A 15,077-nucleotide genomic window follows, 5' to 3' on the forward strand; every position below is an offset into this window, starting at 1 on the left:
AGAGAAAGATGGGGAAGAAATTAAAATTTACTTCCCCAGGCCACATATATTTTTTTCCTCACTGCTGTCTTTCCTCCATCACAGAGCTCTGGCACTGTTGGCATGTACAATCTAATGGGTACACCCGGGCCAGCAGCGTGATGGATTTCAATGTCACAGAGAGACTACTGAGTGAAGCACATAGGGGAAAAAAAGAGAAAAGAAAAGATCCTTGGATTTCATTGCACAAATAAATGTCAGAATGAAACAGGTCTGGCACGACTGCAGCTCTCTGCTACCCAAAGTCAATCACACTGAAATGCTCATACAAGCAAGAAATACTGTACTGCTCTGGCACAGGTGAAATATTGGGTCTAGAATAAACCTTTTTGACCACTTCAATGCTGCCTAAAACTTAAGAATAGACTTAGCAGCACTTCAGTGGAGGCTGGAACTCTTCACCCAACCTTATAGCAAGGGTAATTAGTACTGCAGTTTGCCAGGCTAGGGTTGGAGGGGTGATGCTGAGCTGGGGGACCCCAGCTGAAGCTTTCCTCACCCCTTTGAGTGCTGTGCATTGAATACAAGAGGTGTGTGTCTTACACTGTGCCATCACCAACCCTCAGCCTATTTTTTTTTTGTGCAGCACAGATCCGTGTTACAGCTCGGACCTTGGAGATCAAGAGCAGGAGCACACCTCTCAAAGGAAAGGCAAAGGTGACTTGGCACCTCTGTGTGTTCCTGGCTGAAATGGAGGTAAGGGATGGTTGTAGAATGCAATTTAGCAATGTGTAGCAAATTCAGGTCATAAACATGTGACCACCTCCAGATACGCTGTTTGCGCTGCTGCTGTGTGTGACAGCAGCTCAGAGCAGCTCTTCTCAGTAAAGATTTAGCCTGGACTTACTTGACTCGGGAGATCAGCTATTGCTGTTTAATGACTTTTACTGAAAATCCAGTCAGTAGGAAAAGGCTGGGTTTGCTTTGCTTCATCCTTTTTCCTTACCACTTCCCACAGGCAGGCTCTCATATCATTTGGAGCAAAACACTGTCTCCTCAAGGTAAATGAAATAAAGTTTAGAAGTACCAAAGTCTTTCTTTGTGGAATAAATACCCATTAAGAACCACCAAAAATATTTTTGAGATTTTAATTATAGAATCATAGAACATTTGACTTGAAAGGGACCCACTAAGATAATTAAATTCCAACCCCCCAGCCCCGCACAGGACAACCCAAAATTCACACCATGTGCCTGAGAATATTGTGAAAATGCTTCTTGAGCTATGTCAGGCTTGGTGCTGTGATCCTGCCCTGGGGAGCCTGTTCCAATGCCCAGCCACCTTCTGGGTGAAGATTCTTTTCCTAATATCCAGTCTAAACCTCCCTTCACACAACTTCAGGCCATTCCCTCAGGTCCTGTCACTGTAACCACAGAGCAGAGATCACTGCCTGCCCCTCCTTTTCCCCTCCTGAGGACTTAGTAACTGCAGTGACATCTCTCCTCAGTCTCCTCATCTCCAGGCTGAACAGACCAAGTGACCTCAGCCAGTCCTTGTATGGCTTTTCCTTCAGGCCTTTCACCATCTTCATTGCCCTCCTATGGACAATCTCTGATAGTTTAATACCATTCTTACATTGTGGCACCCAGAACTGCCCCTAGCACTCAAGGTGAGGCCATCCCAGAGCAGAGCAGGACAATCCCCTCCCTTGCCCAGCTGGTGATGCTGAGCCTGATGCCCCCAGGACACATCAAGGCTGGAAGAGATCACCAAGTCCAAGGCTTTAAGTACAGAAGTGCAACTGTGCCCTCAGCATTGCCACTGTAGCCCTTGAACCACTAAATCACATCACTCAGTGCCAGATCCAGGCACCTCTTAAACATCCTCTGGAGAGCCTCTCTGCCTATTAGTGATAATATTGCTTGTTACAGCACAGTCTCCTGTGCTTGTAGAGATTTTCCAGAACCTGCAAAAAGCACAAAGCAGCAACATATTCACTAAGCATCCTGGCAGAGGGTACAGACTTGTGATCAGGTCTAGATAGCAAAGATGTTTTCTTCCTTCATTAGTCTCTCCATTTCTGCAGGCACTACAAGGTGGCTTAGCACATCCACTGTTGTGGGGAAATAGTCTAATCTTTATTTGCCAAAATGATAGCTTGAAACCAGAAGCTAGCCCAAGAGGCATCATGTCAATTGAACAAATAATCCTGACAGTTTCCATGGCTCCTGCTAGGTTTTTCTTATTTAAAATAATAATAATAAAGCTGAAAGCAAGCACTGAATCTTTGTGTAACCCAGTGAGGGCACAGACAGTAAAATTGCTTTATATGTGTCCCTCTCTTGCCCTTATCTTTCTGCAAAGTATCAGCAAAAAAAAAAAAAAAAAAAAAACAACAGAAAAAAAAACAAGAGGAAAGCAACAAATACTTTATAGACCATATCAAGTAACACAGGGTCATGATGCTGTTTCTCTCACTGATGCCAGGCTGCAATGAAAGGTGAGGGCTGTGTCCTGTATGTGGCTTTTGAGCTGCTACTTGAAAATTTGGTTTAGTTAATGTGGTGCAGATGTTTGGAGTTACTTGTACAGTAATGCCCTTGGGAGCTGTTTCATATAGAATAGTACAGTATAAAATCCAGTCATTAACCATATGGGATGGAAATCCCAGCTCTTAAGTGTCATTAGTGCCAAACCTTAATGTAGAACAAAACTGTATGAATAACATTCTTTGGCTGTTTGGTTTTTTTTCTTCTGGTTTACAGGACAAAAATAGGAAACAAGGTAATTAAAACCTCTGGTTCTTATTGAAAGAAAAGACAACCCCAGGGTGTTGAAAGAACTTTATTTAACCTAAATAACTGATTTTTTTTCAGTTTTAAACACATAATTTATCTCAAAATTGAAATTCTGATTGCAGTGATAGAAGCATTGAGTGGAAAACAACCTCCTGACTCTTTAAATGGGACTTAAAAAATGGACACTTGAAGAACTCACTCCTATCTTCTTACTCCTGTCTCTAGTTTCAGTCAGCACCATCATGAATTTGCCATGTTGACTGTATGGGACACCTGAGAGGGCCTGGCATTTTTAGGAAAAGTGTGGTGTATCACAGAAGGCATCCTTTCAAAAGGGCTTGTGATCACCTGGTTATACTTTAAAAGTAATAATCTTCTCAGTTTCTTTGACTGTACATTTATTGTTCTTGTTCTTTCCTTTCAAAGATAAAAATCCATTAATAACATGTACACACTATATGGGGACAGAGAAATAGCTTCCCATGAGGTCTTGAAATCCTTCATAAAGTGTTTGCCCTCAAGCTGTCTGGTGCGTTTTGCTGGGATTATTCTTTGCTGTCTGTAACATCATTGCTGCCGAGTCCCTGGATGCCTCAAACGTGGCACTCTGGGACATGACAGGAGAGGGGATATTTCATGCTTTACTGCAAGCTGTTTTGGTGTGAAAAGAAATGGGCCAGATTTACCTATTTCTAGCATTTTATGATCCTCTGCATAGGAAAAGAGGTTGATGACAGCACAGATCAAGAGAAAAATATGTTCCTCAGGAGTGCATCTCTTCAACATTGGGCAAGAGCAGGATTGAGGACATTTCCATGGACTTGGTAACAAATTAACTTCAGAGGACAGACATGTTTTGCCTATATTTCTGTTCTGCATCAGTGGAGGAACTTTGAAGATGGTTTGGTTATTTGTTTTAAAATCTGAATTGGGACAGAAGTTACTCTGGCATAAACATCGAGCTGGGAGTTTTTAGGATTGTCCCTTATATTTCTTCTATTTCCTGAACAACTTTTAGCAGAGATGTCAACTGCTTCTGTGGCAAAAAGCACAAAATTAGGACATGACAATGCTTAATTTGCAGCTGATCTAAAGTGTCTCCTTCATTTCTGATAATGAAAGTCAGTGAGTTTTCCCACATCTTTGGTATCATTAGGTAATTCTTAGTGCCCTGGGAAGCAGGCTTCCAACCAGTAATCCTCTAGAAATAGTGAGGTTCAGTTTGTCACCTGGATGTAGCTCTAGCAGTAGCTTCTTTGCTTTTTTTCTTTTTTTTTTGGTGAGAAGCTGGCATCTTCACCTGTGGAGAAAAAACTCTGAAAATTTTCCAGAATGGCAGTGCAGAAAGGAATCAAACTTGCAGTTGGTGCTTACAGACAAATATCAGTACAGCAACCTCTGTTTCACTGGTGGCAAATGAAAGGTAAATATTGTAAGTGATGGGTTTGTTTGAATGGCTGAAATGAAACTTTGCTCTGACTCTCCAATGTGTCTTAATTTTCAAGCAGAGGAGACCATGGCCCACCCTGAGAAGTGCACCAAAAGAAACTTAGGAGGCTGCAAGGAAAGCCAGCCTCAAAAGTGTGGATTGGGCACTCCCAGGTCCCTTCCACAAAGAGAACCAGTAATCAGAAGGTGCTGCAAGTGTTTGAGGGGAGGGATTGTCTGTGGGCATCATACTCCTGCCTTTGTTGGGTCCAGTGCTGATCTGTAGCTGCTACAACCTTACAAAATTCTTCCAGCAGCACTAGAGCAGTTGGAGTGGCTTTGAAAGGAGATGGTGGAGCATTAGTGTCTTTGTTTGGCATGTGTCTGTGGAACAGCTTGCATCCACAACCAAATCATTTCATTTACTTGCTTTCAGTCCATGTTCTCATCTCTTTAAAATGGGCACTATAATGCTGTCTCATTATGCACAGACTTTATGAGAGAGGTTCAGTAATCATTATGAAAAGGTCAGATGCTTCTGTGAAGGGCACCTATAAATGAGTCTATAAATAAATAGTCTGGAAGCCTTTAGGAGAGGCTAACAACTTATTTATCTTTTATCCTGCTGGTTGCAGGGGACGTATAAAAGCAAGAGCATACTGCTAATTAGTTTAATGCTGGAATTTTTGTTGGGGGCACTGAGAGACTGCTGGGTGTAGCAGTTGGCTGGATGTGACACCTGACCAGCACTTGGCTCATACTAATGCACACTGTGGCTCCATGAGATCTGTGCTGAGCCTCACTGGGGACTGTGTTTCTTAATTGGGAAAGGATTGTGTTTATTGAGATGATACTCACTGCTAAATATATCATCAGCAACTCTGTGGCACTGTTTTTTTCCACTTGGCTTAGGGGAGAAAAGCGACTCTTAGTAATGCTTTTTATTGACTAGTCTGAGTGCTGCTGGTTGTTTGGTTAGCATTCAAAAATGTCAGCTCTGGACTTGAAGCTGTCTAGCAAAAAGCTGGTTGCATTCCACACTCCAGTGATGTTTAAGCCAGGTAGTAAGAAACACCTCATTTGCCTTAAGGTTCTTTCTTAAAACCTCCTGATCTGCCTGTATACCAATGGGATGGATACTTTTGTTTGCCACCTGCCTGTGCAACAGGCTTTGGCTGCAACAGAGAGGTCCAGGGTGGAGCACAAAGACAATTCTGTGGGGTGGCAAGAGATGGGGGAAGTCCTGAGGTGACTGAGGGGATGCCTCTTCGCAAGGCTTGTCCCTTGGGGGCAGCTTGTTTAATTACTTCAGTATTGCTTAGCTTTTTGTCACATGAGGTGCAGCACTTCCAGCTGCAGAGAAGCGGACAGTTTCAGTGTGGAGGTTTTCAGAGCCTCTGGCACACAATCCTTAACACACAGCTCCTTAGGAGACCCATCCAACTCCTTGATCTCTGGCTGCAGACTGAAGCACAGAAAAAACACTTGAACTTGACTGTAGGACAAAGAGTGCCCCCTTCCTTTTCTCTCTGACTGAGGAGACTGGACTTACAAAGGGTGTTTTCAGTCCCAAATCATTTTGGTGCTTCTGAACCCAATCTGCTCCAGGCTGCAAATCTGCTTAGTCCTCTGACTCTTCCCTGTGTCACATGGTTTAATGGCAGGTAGAGAGAAGAAGGAAGTTATTCATTGCCCTACCCTTATCTCTCCTCTGAAAGAATTGAGGCAGGCTGCATGTTTATTTTAAATCTGGTTTAAATATTCAAGTTCAAAGACTGGCCTTTTCCCTTGACAGCCTGATCCCAGCTGGGTTTGCTTTTATCAGCAGTCTGAATGGAATAGGGCTCAAACACTGTGGCTTCATGACAGACAGTCTCATTTCTCTCTGCTGGGCTTGCACAGGATGGTACTGGGTGTTACACTCTTTGCAGGTGGGATTTTAATGATTGCAACCTTTCCCCTGTTGCAGCCCTTCCTTTCAGAGAGGTGGGAAACACATGCATCTGTCCGAGAAAGAGCAAAGACTGCTTAAAAAGGGAGATGCCTTGATGCACTAGGGAAAAAAAAATGAAGCTGCAAACTTTGTTCCTCAGTGCAAGATGACCCATCTCAGGAAGGCAGATTTGGTAAGCGGTTCTTTCTGTCTTCAGACCACTGTCTCTTTTGAGTATCTCAGCCTACAAAATGTTCTCCTACTCTGGCATTTGCACTAGTTTGATTAGGTTGGAGAGAAGTGCAGGGCAGCCCCTTTCTCTGATGGCACCTTTAGACACTTCAGCCCAAGAAACAGGAGTACACTCTCTACAAAAACATGAAGGCAGTGCTGCAGCAGAGATGCAGCTGAAGAGCACCTGCATTCAGGAAGGTTCCCAGCTGGTGCTAGAGGAAGGAATTAAGCAATGTGTTAGCACATTGCAGATTAATCAAACCTCTGTCTGGCCCTCCTGAGCACCCAGGGCAAGCTTATGGTTGGGGCTCCATTTTCCAGAGGGGCATTGCCTGAATTGAGGTGTCTGTATGTATTAATTGATGTATTAATTGAGCCACATGGGAGCTGTTCCATTGGCACACCCAGCAGAGCAGTTTTATTCAGTGTCAGGTACAGCAATATCTGCCGGATTCCTCACTTTGCTAGAAGAACACAGGGGTGAAAAGAGCCTAAGCTTGGGCCCTGGAAAGCTGGGCAGTGCCTTCTGTGTGTTGCCTTTCAGTGAGATAAAGGACTGCATCTTCAGACCCCATCTCCATCTTGAGAATCATCTGGTTGTTTGACCTCTTTCCTTTTCCCTGGAGGTCTTCTCTTCTCCTCCAATCCCTCTGCCCCAACCTAAGGTGCTTTCTCACAAGAGATGTCTCCATTTTACTTCATGCCAGCCTTCTGAAGATTGTTGAGCTGTGTATGAGGTAGGGCAAGCTAAAGAAGAGCAGAGATGGAGACTTTCCCCATAAATACATCACCAGGTTCCTCAGACTCTTACAGCAGTTCTCTCCTCCCTTTCTCACAGGATGTTGTCTCTTTCTCCTGCAGCTTATTCTTAGCCCAGAGGAAGAAGAAACTTTTCTTTGCAACTTTAATCATCACTGAGGAGCATTGGATGGAGTGAAACAATACATTTGCTGGAGGGAAACAATACATTTTTGCAAGCAAAGTAAAAGGTGCTCTGATGACCACTAGAATAGACTTTCCTTTCAAGCAGAACAAAACATTTTTGTCAACCTGAGGCTGCTTTACTTTGGGATCTCTAATGACGGGGTTTATAGTCTTTGCTAGCTAAAATATTGTCAGTTCTTCAGGCTCACTTTCAGGCATTAGTTTATGTGTAAATGAGAGTTTTGCCAACAAAACTTCACACCATATAAAAGTATATGGAGCCAGGGTTAGACAGGACACAGAATTACCTAGACTTTCATTTACAGTGTGTTAAAGTTGTAAGGATCATTCATTCAAGCCCAAATTTTTGCTATTTTCATTACTGCCCAGGTGCCCTCCTGGAAAATTTTCACCTAAGAATTTCACCTAAAAAGCTACTGAGTTAATATAGGTGTATTTAATTTTTCTCCTTAGTAAGCTAGTGAAATAAGAGAAGTTCCCTCAACATCTTTCCTGTGTGAAGTTTTTTTTCCTGTCATACCAGCAAGACACTTCATCACTCTTGGTTTATGCTTCCCCCTTTTGAAACAGGCATTAAAGGGTTGGCTCACTAGGCAGATTTGTAGCAAGGATAAATTCAGCTATACACATGAAGATGGCAGATATTGAAAAAGGAAGTGCCATCCCAGATCAGTATCTCACTGTCCAAGCTGTGGGCTGGCTATGGGAGTTGCCAAGCTGCTCCCAACAGCCAAAGTATCTTTAAATAAATGATAATATTTTTTTGTCTCAAGTTAAAAGAGGATCAATTTGGTGCTTTCTGGCATTTATATTTGCAGCCCTTTCAATTTTTAAGAAGGAGGTTTGTTTTTTTTTTTACATTTGCTAATGGAGAAGAAGTGGGGGTATTTGTTCTACAAGTGCCTGCTCTAGATGGAATATTTCATCTCTATTTATATTTCTTCTTTCTACAATGGGCACGGATATTTTTGTCTCATTATTCATAGACTTCAGAGGATTAGATAAGCAATAATGGTGAACAGGCCAGATCTCTTATTTAGGGGTTCCAGATCAACAAGGCAATGAATGAATAGGACAAACAGATTTAGCCAAGGCTTACAGTGTATTAACTTCATCTCAATTCTCATTAATTTGGTGTCGAGCTTGTCTTATAGTCTGCTGCAGTCATACTGTATATAAAAATCTGCTCTCAAAAGCAAGTTGGTAGTTTCTGGGATTTATTAATATTGATGGCTGAATGAGGCTCCCAAGTGTGTCATGACATTTCACACTGGAAAAGAAGAAAGTTGCAGCAGCTGTGCAGCATCCCAAGATCCCTTGCCACCAGCCTTTTTTCCTCTACTGTTCAGCCTTTCTTTTCCACCCTACTGAGGACAAAGATGTCTTTATTTTTTTCATGAGTTTGAACCTGCTTGGGAAATAAACATTCTGCATACATAAAGGCTAATAGCTAACTGTTAGTTTTAGGCTATTCTGGTTAAAAACTCATTTCCTACATGTGATTTTATGCTGTGCCCTCAGGCATGGTCAGAGGTTATGCTCTTCCATGTCTTGGATGGAAGTGTCAGAGCTGTAATGGCTAGTTCTGTGAATTAGCTGATCAAATTCTTTCTCAGTCCTGGAAGTAAACAATAGGTAGGTCTTGTGTCTCTAAGTGAAGCACACACCTTTCTCTCTCTGCAAAGATCATCAGGTTTAAGAGAACAAAAGAGAAGGTATTTGCATGTATCTTGCATACTTACTGAAATAGAAGTGACTCTGTTCTTACAAGCAGAGGTGTAGAGAGGAATCCAGGCTATTGATTTTTGAACCAAGCCCTTTTGTTCCAAGGGAGAAAGTAATTCATTCTTACATTAGACTGTGGTTACATTAGATATTGGAAATTTGTATAGCAAGACAAAAAGAATTGCTGCCCTAAAACTTATATAAGTCTGCATCTTCCCTGGCAAAATCCCTGGGTAGCTGCAGAATTGGTGACATCTCATCAGCTCTGAGCAGGAATTGTCCCAAAAGAGGGTTCTTGAGTGCTTTGTCATGCAAGTTTGCAGTTTGGACAAGAGCAGCTGAACACTGGTCACTGTCTGACAACTGCCTGAGCTGCAGCTTTCTCCTGTAATGAGCAAGTCAGAGTGTTTTGTATTTTTGTGTTTATGTGTGTGTGTGTCTCAACAGCTCTTGCTACATTGCCTTGCTGCGGAAATCTGCTGTTACAACAAATGCTGTGCTAACTGGTGATGAGATGTTTTAGGAAGCAGCTCTGCATGTACTATGATAAATGAACAGAAGGGCTATTTCATAGTGCTTCTTGGAGAGAAAAGAGAAGTCCTGTTTCCCCTCATTGTCTCTATTTTTGAAAACGGTTGTCTTTATTTCTTCTTAGTTTGCTGTTTCATTGGGTTTTTTTGTTGTAGTCATTGTGGTTCGGGTTTTTTGTTGGTTTTGGGGTTTTTGTTGTTGTGGTTTTTTTGGGGGTTTTTGTTTGTTTTTTGTTTTGCTTTGTTTTTTGTTTTTCTCACTGCTAGACCACCAGAGCAGCCCCATATTTGGGAAATTTTCCCAGAATATGTTGACACGACCAGCTTGCTGTCTGTCAGCGTCCACAGCTGCTCTGCTGGGAAGGGAAAGGGACCTGCTTATTATTCACTGATGGTTTGTTGAATGCTTAGAGGCAATGATTCCCAATTTTCTCTTCACCTAACTCCTTCATTTATTCTTCTGGGGAGAAGGCAATACTGTTTGGGAGATACAAAGGAGATATAATGGGGTAGAGTTGGGATAGTTCTTTCCTTAAGGTAATTCCCGCCCTATTGTAAGAGATACATTTTCACGTTGGGTGAATGGGGAAGAGATTTCACACTCCTTAGCAGTGTGGACTGCACAAGCTTAATATCTGTGGCTGACAAAATAATGGTCTGGTTTTGTCTCCTCCTATAAAAAATACAGTCTGGATCCAGAGAGAGAAGAGAGTGGCATTTGTTGCCCCTTCTTGCCTTCTTGTCACACATCTGTGTGCTTGTATGCTCGTGTCTGTCCCCACTTAATTACAATTAAACCCACTGCTGGATGCAACCCAAGAGTCTCCTGCGTGCTCCTGTGAATTTCATGAAAATAGGTGTCAAGATGGAAAACAACTGCTTTGCTGAGGGAAGGCCTTCCAAATTCATGCTGTGTCAGACTTTGGGGAAAGCACATTGTGGAACTTCTCAGGTCATAGCATACATTAGCTCTGTTGAACTCAAACACCTACCTGTTGGGAGTGTTTGGTTTTCAGACTGCCAACAAACCTCGAAAATCAATTAGTCGTGCAGCTTTACTTGCAGTACATATTTTCCTGCTGTTCACAGGTAGGAGCTATTTTATATTATCCCTAATTAGTTTTACATTCAGCTTTCCCTGCTGGCTAAGGCAGGCATTGCTTTGTGTACAGGAATTAGATCCCAGGTACCTTCTGAGTTTTTCCAACCTGCTGTAAACCTCCCTGAATATCAGCAATGCTATTTATTTGTGTCTGGCACACTTGATGGAGAACAAGAAAGTCTGACAACTGCTCATTCTCTCCAAAACCTTTGGCATTGCACTGGGGGGTAAGTATAAATCCACTTCTTCCTGTGGCCAGAGCTTAATATTTCTTAGATTCAAATGGGTCTTCACAGTTCATGTCAGAAAGCAGGAAAATGTGTTTAATACATTGTATTTATACCTACTGGTGTGTGCACATGCATTTCAATCTGTTGTAAGATTGATCCAGGACTTTACATTTCTTAATGTCAAGCATTTTCCTTGGTTGTGGAGAAGGGAAAACCTTCTGTGGTGTGTAAACTGTGGCTGTTTCTCAATAGGGAAGTGATGCAAGGCTGGGGCCTAATTTTCCAGCAGTTATCATGGCACTGAAGTTTGGATAAGCCAAGCAAAATCCACCATCCTGTGGGTATGTTATTTGCAGACAATTGTTCTGCTAAGGAAGATGGCATAGAGAATGCTGCCACTTATTTTGATGTTTTTCCCAAAACCTCACCCACTAGTTTCTTTATTTACCAGGCTCTTATGGTTTCTCAGTGTTAAAGAGGATCCTCCTCATCATCTCTCACTCTCCTCCTGCCGCTTGCTCTGTTTGTTCCTCCTCTCCCCACGTCTTTTTTGCCCTCAGAAAACTGTCCTCAGTTTTCTGTTCCTAATTCCATCTCTCTGCAAGGGTTCCCTGGGAAGGAGATGGCACATTTTGAGGCTTGGGCTAAGCTGCCCAGCGGCTGCCCAGTTGCTTGGCAGGGCACAGGACATGGGGAATTGCTGAACTCTTCTACTCAGCCCTGATTTTCACAATTTGCTCCATTTCATCTGAGAGATTTCTACCCTCCCTTCCAACTCAGTTGAAACCAGGCAAGCAACTCAAATGCTGTTAAGAGGAACCTTTCAGATGGGCACAGTGCAGCCATGCAAACACACACACTTAGAAAACCAGGGCCAGAAACATGCTGTTCCACATAAAGAGTAAGAGCATAATAGGCTGATCTCAGCCCAGCAGAGTGAGCACATTCAGGGTGGTGTGTGAGAGCAAAATTGGAAGCTCTGCCTCTATCTCTGCCCTGTCCAGTAGCTATCCTAGAAGCAGATGATTTGGTAATTTCATTCTTACAACTTCAGCTCCCCTAAATGACCTTTAAAATTTATTTGCTTCATTTACTTAGGTTTTAAGAGATTATGCTTAAGTAATGCTTTGCCACATTTAATTTTTTGTTGCATTTAAATTTAGTGTGTAATGATTGTCTATATTAAATAATAGTGCCAACATCTGAAATTATTAATCAACAAGAGATGGCAGATAATGCATGTTAAGTTCTCTCTGTATTTTGGATCATTTATCTCCCAGGTAACATAAGAAGAATGTTAAATCCTGCTGGAACACACTCCTCAGCTGATGTAAATCGCCAAATGTACAGCAGCTGAATTTCTGGCCCATTATGTTTTCTATGAAAGATTTCTTTGCCTTTTGAGAATTAATTATCCATGATTCTTTTACTTTTCTTGTTTTCTGCCTTTGCAGGTGCTGCTAATTTTCTCAATTTCTTCCAGAAATGGGAAAATTTATCTATATTAGGAAATGTGATCTTCCTTTCTTCAGTAAGCTACATTTTCATTTTTGGCATCCATATTTAAATCCTAATGCACATAGAGATGTGAATGATGTGGGTTTTACTGCTGACAGTTTTAAATCCTACCATGCATCAGCTGTGTAGACAGCTTAACCCTTTGTTGCTCTAGCAGAAGACCATGAATTATTGTGCAAAAGCTGCCCATGTCACACACTGCACAGATGTCTCTGTCAACAAACTGCCCCCATCTTCAAGTCCCAGAATTAAATCAGGTAATAAATGATGCAGCAAGGCTGGATGCTGGAGAGGGGATAAAGGCAAGGCCCAGAGTCCTTTACCCCCCAGCTCACTGGCACCGGCAGATGCTCCAAAAGCTCCCACCCAAAGGAACCCAGTAGAAGAGGTTCCTTTCCCCTTCCCTGATTCCCCTTTCAGAAAAGCTCAGGGTGAAGCCCACGATTTCTGAGCTCTGGAATGACTTTCCACATCCTGCTGCTGTATGTGAGGGGCATTTCAAACACAAGTGGGTTATATGCCAGGGCAAGGAATATTCCATGGTGCTCCAGAGGAATTCATCACTGGTGACCTGCATCCAGCAGTCATGATTGGAGCCACAGCCATGGGAGAAACCCCTCTCTCCATGAGCCTGTGTGTGCTATTTGCCACCTTCAGTATTTGCCTCAGGAGCTGCAGCCTGCCTAGAACAGGGGAGAGGGTTAATGCTTCTGTCTCTGCAAGAGTTTAATTGGAAGGGAATTGTCTTTGACTTAATTTTCTCTCTTGTCTCCACTCAAGCCTGGTGGATCAAAAGAAAAGCAAATTGAAAGATAATATTTTGGATGTGCCCAATTTCAGAGTTGAACATGAATAATCTTTCATGCCTCTGACTCAATGTCTGTATCATTTTTGTCACGAAAGTCTTGAAACAATGAGTATTTCTTGTGTGACAAAAAGAATTTACTTTTCATCAAGAGAGGAAACCTGAGTGATGCTCTCACAGTACTAGAACGCAGCTACTAATTACCTCATGTTATCAAACTTTACATTATCCTTTAGATTAAAATACCATATGTTTTATTTTATAATGAGAGGGCAAAGAACCAGTTACTACAAAATATTAAGCTACTGCATGTCGGGTGGCACTATATAGCAGGGTTTATTCACACAGAAATTCAATTGGCTGATTATTAGATTAATGGTTAATGCAATTTAATATAAAACCCTTCTCTTTTTTTCTTTCATCTTCCTTTCTTTCATTGTTATTTTGAATTATAGCACTAGGAAAGTATTTTTCAAGTGGTTAACTTAAGTTTTCTTTCCAACATCTCTTTATTTGTGAAGAAATGAATTCAAAGATCCTGTTTTCTTTTTAGTGTTTGTGAGAATGAAGGATAGTTGTGCCTGCACTACAAGAAGGGTGATTTAGGTAAATGTCTCTGAGGCAGCTTGAGTCAATTTAGCTTAGACTTGCCCTAAAATTCTCTATTGCTTTGCTGAAAACCTTCCCAAGAGAAAAGATTTACTCTTGCTGAGCTGTATTGGAGAAGAAGGTAGTTTTGTTGGTGTCCTACATTATGGCTGACAAAAAAGGTAGAGAAAAATGCTACATTGAACCACATCAATGGGGAGGAGAAAATATTTACTCAGATTCTCTCCACATATTCAGTCTAGGGGTGATGGATGTCAGTTGTCTTCTCTAAAATTCACATCAGACTTACCCAAGAAATCTATAAGGATTTTTTTTATTGATGGTTTTCCAAGAATTCCTCATTTTCAAAACACACACAAGAGATTTTTCCATAACTTTTTGAGTTGTGGCAGATAATACAGCCCTACATTTTGGCTGACACATTGCTGGAATAAATGCCCAGGTCTACATTCAGCTCTATCTTGGGAAGGCCTAAGTATAAATTTATAGATGGAAAAGTAACCCAAAAAACCCCACCTACTTCTCTGCCATTCAGACCATACTGTCCTGAGAATGTGCTCCAGATCTGCGCCATGGAACACAGGGGAAGGCAAAGTCCTGAGACAGAACAAAGGGAGAAGATGCAAGGGTAAATGCTGTTTTTCCATTACCATGGCACTTATTCATAGACTGGGAGAAATAAGTTGTGCCTGCTCTTGGAACTGAGCCATTCCTTTGCTCATGCAGAGACATCTCTCAAGCCAGCTGTGCTGCCTCTGAGTTCCTTGTTATCAACTCTTACAAGTGTGGGGGAGAGCAACAAAATCATGACAATGATAAATGCTGCTTCTTTACACACTCACACAGTGCCAGCCTGGTTTGTGGTCCAAAAGCCCCACTGTGGTCTGGCTCTGAGTAAACAGAGTTATTAGCAGTCATGAGAGGCTGCAAGGTTGGAGGCTGGAGCTGACCGGTTGTTGCAGAAAAACAACAGATTCCTCCTCTTCTTCTTTTTTTTTCTTTTTTTCTCTTTTTTTCCTGGGCTCCTTTTATTGCTGAATCTTTCACACTCCAGAGAAGAGCACTGTTGTTGTCTGGTGGCCAAAAGCAAAATCACATAAAGGGGGAAGAGAAAGGCCAGTAAAACAAAGAGTAAAACAAAGCTGTCTCTCGCCACCAGCTCGTTAACAAATGCAGCAAGAGATCCCATAGTGCCACCAGGTAGTGCCCCTGGGCTGGCACGGTGCCCATCTGTGCCATCT

The sequence above is a fragment of the Geospiza fortis genome, unplaced genomic scaffold (assembly GCF_000277835.1).
Source record: "Geospiza fortis unplaced genomic scaffold, GeoFor_1.0 scaffold11, whole genome shotgun sequence".
NCBI lineage: Eukaryota > Metazoa > Chordata > Aves > Passeriformes > Thraupidae > Geospiza > Geospiza fortis.